The 3,730-nt window shown below is 39.9% G+C and overlaps 1 pseudogene; it reads right to left on the bottom strand.

Annotated features, from left to right (window-relative positions):
- Positions 1–903: 903 nt before the first annotated feature.
- On the bottom strand, positions 904–2,340 carry LOC116379761 (zinc finger protein 260-like; annotated as a pseudogene).
- Between the last annotated feature and the right edge of the window lie 1,390 nt (positions 2,341–3,730).

The raw sequence follows: 3,730 nt of genomic DNA, 5'->3' as shown, positions 1-3,730 counted from the left end.
TTCCATCAATGTTCTTTATTTTGCTAATTTAGTAGATAGCCAAAATACTTCCTTACCATGAAGCAGTGAAAAACCGATAAGGATGAGCCTGGCTGCCTTTACCTCTGTCATCTTGTTTGTGTCAGCTCATCCACCTACATCACAAACAAATAGTGTCTCTTGTGCTCAGTCAGCATAACTGGTCTTTATTGATCCTCTCACGTAAAGAAAACAAATACAAATGTTCCTCTAAAATGCTTTTCAAGCCACTGTGCATAACCTAATAGCAATTGCAGAACAGAGCTTCAGTTTTGGATAATCTTCTAATGTGCATATATAACCATGTATGATTTTATATTAGCATAGAGGTTGGCCGAAATGTTTTAGTTGCAAGTGATATGTTACATCCCACCAGCACACTGAGTTATAACCACATTTCCCTACTCATTTTAATGTGCTAAACATTTGTAGTCAAGCAACCAGTATTTGCATGTTTCAACAAACCATTTAATGTGTAAAAATAACTCTACCCTGGAGGTGTCTGGTATTCTTCGATTTGTCCTTCATTGCAATTCAAGTCATATTAAAATGTACTACAGACATCTAGTGTGTTTTTTTATATTTATATCTGATTTCGTCAGATAAATGAGTGGATATCAGTGCAGAAAAACTAAGTCCTTATTCAGTTTCTTTGTATGCTGAGGTGTGTGGTTACAATACTTGCATTCACACTTCCAAATTAAACTGACTTAACAAGTGAAATTGCCATTTAATTAATATCATGAAGCGACTCAATTAGTTACTTAAATTTAGCAACACAGTTGCTTGGACGAACAAGACATGCATGCAAATAATTCAGACGGGAAATAAATAAAGCCGGTTGTCTCTCATATGAGTAATCGTGTGAAATCTTCCATCACACACTGAGCAGCTCGAAGGTTTCTCTCCTGTGTGTGTTCTCATGTGTCTCTGTAAATTTGGACCATGGTTAAAAGATCTCTTACAGACTGAGCAGCTGAAAGGTTTCTCTCCTGTGTGTGTGTTCTCATGTGTGTCTGTAAAGTTGAAGCCCAGCTAAAAGAGTTCTTACAGACTGAGCAGCTGTAAGGTCTTTCTCCTGTGTGGATTCTAATGTGTGACTTCAGACTTCCACGCTGGCCAAATGTTTTCCCACACTCAGAGCATGTAAATAGTTTCCCACCAGCACTACGTCTTGAATCACTGACATGGACTTCATCAGGTTTCACAGAGTTTAAACCTGACTGAGGTTCTCTGGTCTCCTTCCAATCATCACTGTCAGAAGAGTCTCCTGTCTTCTCATCAGTATCTGGTTCTGGATGTCTATCTGGATCTGAGTTCCTGCCTGTTTCTGGTCCTCCACAGTCCTCTCCATCAGCATCTGTTTCCATCTGTTCAGTTTGTCTTTGATGAAGCTGTGAGGACTGAGCTCCCTCTTTATCATCTTCAGTCCTCACAGGAGTGAATGAGAACTTGACATCAGCTTCCTCCAGCCCTTGAAGCTGCTCTCCCTCCTGACTGGTCCAGAGTTCCTCCGGTTCCTCTTTAATGTGTGGGGGTTCTGGGTCCTCCTGGTCCAGACTGGAGCTCCACTCCTGCTGCTCAGGGGGAACCTCTTCTTGAACCACCAACAGCTGCTGGACGTCTGCAGGAAAACAGTAAACACACACAGAGACGTTAAAAAGAAATATTAGTACTGAGCAGATGGTCTCCTGTATGTACACTTTTATTTCCTGCCATCATTCCCTCTTACACTCCCTGTGCACAGTTACCAAACAGACATGACGACACAAAATGTAAAGACACAAAGCACCAGCAGCGATGAGGTCATCAATAGTTTACATGGCAAAAAAGTGTGGCACTACCCAACATTGTTAAGAAGTATTCAAAGAACCTGCATCGTCCATAAAGTCCGGCTGAGATGTGACCATGTGGGCAGTTATAGTCGACTAACGTAGGTAAACCTGCCACAGTAGAAACAGTGGATAGGACCTTCAGAAGCAGCCACAACGTAACCGTGGACGTGACCATGAAAATATGAATCATTTTAGAATTCAACAAGCTGCAAAATCCACGTGGTGTTATCAAAGAGAACAACGTGTAAATATCTTCTGTCATAAAGAAGCTGAGAGAATAAACAGTGAACCAACCTGTTCTGTGTAACTGGAGCTGAGGGATGAAAACAGCGCGCAGTTGCCTCTGTTGTCGCTCGTTCTCCTCTTTTGATCGAGAAAGTTCCTCCTCATACTCTGCTATGGTTCTTTCAAACATCCCAAAGATCTCCTCAGCAGCCGCAGTTAGTCGCTGGTTGACTAAACGTCTCAGCAGTTGGACTTTAGACATGTTCCTGCGTGGACAGAACCAGATATAGTCATCTGTAGGCAGGCAACAAAAATATTCAGGTTGAAATAAAAACCTTCTTCTTCAGTGAGAGTAAACTTGTATCAAAGTACTCATTGCCAGAAGCATTTGCAGCGCAAAAAAATGCAGCGTTACATTTCAAAAAGACACTAAAACCATGCATGAAGTGTTACTTCTGCTGAAAACGTTGCAAAAATAGCTAAAGAATCAGCCATCAATAACATTAACAATAACAATAGAAACAATTCAAAATTGATAAAATCTAGTTAAAACTAGAAAATTCCGCAAGACATTTTGACAGTGTGGCTGCTACTGCCCAAAGACGTCAAAATATATACAGTATATACACGCCAATATTACCGCTTCTCTCTTTTCTGCATTTAAGAACTTTACAAACACACACGCACACAATCTCAATCAATATTAGCAAGTTCTTAAACGCTGCCTGTCTCGCAGAGTAAAATAAAATCACATCAAACATCAAAATCTGTCAGCCATATTGTCTTGTCTAAGAAAGAGCTATATCTAAATGCTAGAAGCAATATTCTGAGTTTTACACACACACACACGCACGCACGCACGCACACACACACACACACACACACACACAGCTAATAGCTATCACAGGATTCCAACTTCACACACATTTCTCACAGAAATGATAATAAAGTAACATCAACAGTGAATACTGACTGAACTCTTATTTTGTCAAAGATTCTCATCTGAACCCGTGGCTTTAGAGGGATAGCATGTAGTATTAATAACATAAGCTAATACGTTAGCATGCTAGCAGCGATTAGCATTCAAACAGCAGTAGGTACATGTAATTAGCTCTCCAGCCTGACACTGGCTCATTCCTTAACTACGTTGCTATAAACATTCCCATAATCCATATATAGTAATATATAACTAACTTCAGCTCTCATAGAACCGGACTGTCTTTTAGATTAGCATAAATCAGCAGAATTATTTCAATGAGCTCCGCCATTTTAACAATAGAAGCGCGAAAAAAACTTATTAGACTACAATGAAATATCTGCATTTTACAGTTACTAAAGCTTCTCAAGTGAATACAGATGTTATATCTGACATGGTTCTGTTTAAAGTCAGTTTACCTGTAAATATAGGACATTTATCAGGTCAGTTGAGAAGCCGCTTTCTCTTTTGACTACACTTAACCCATGAGTACTGAAGGCTTTCTTCTGCTCTAGTTACGTTAGCTACTGATGTTCAGTATACTGCCTAGAGCGCCCTCTGCTGGCGATGTTGGGCATAGCAGAAATAAAATAACCACACATCCCAGTAAAAGACCAAATGACAGCATAATACAGATACTTTCCGTGATATGTGAGTTTCCCTGTTTGTTTAACTT

The sequence above is a fragment of the Anarrhichthys ocellatus genome, unplaced genomic scaffold (genome assembly GCF_004355925.1).
Source record: "Anarrhichthys ocellatus isolate YVR2014 unplaced genomic scaffold, GSC_Weel_1.0 scaffold5126, whole genome shotgun sequence".
Lineage (NCBI taxonomy): Eukaryota > Metazoa > Chordata > Actinopteri > Perciformes > Anarhichadidae > Anarrhichthys > Anarrhichthys ocellatus.
This window is presented reverse-complemented; position numbering and strand designations above follow the sequence as displayed.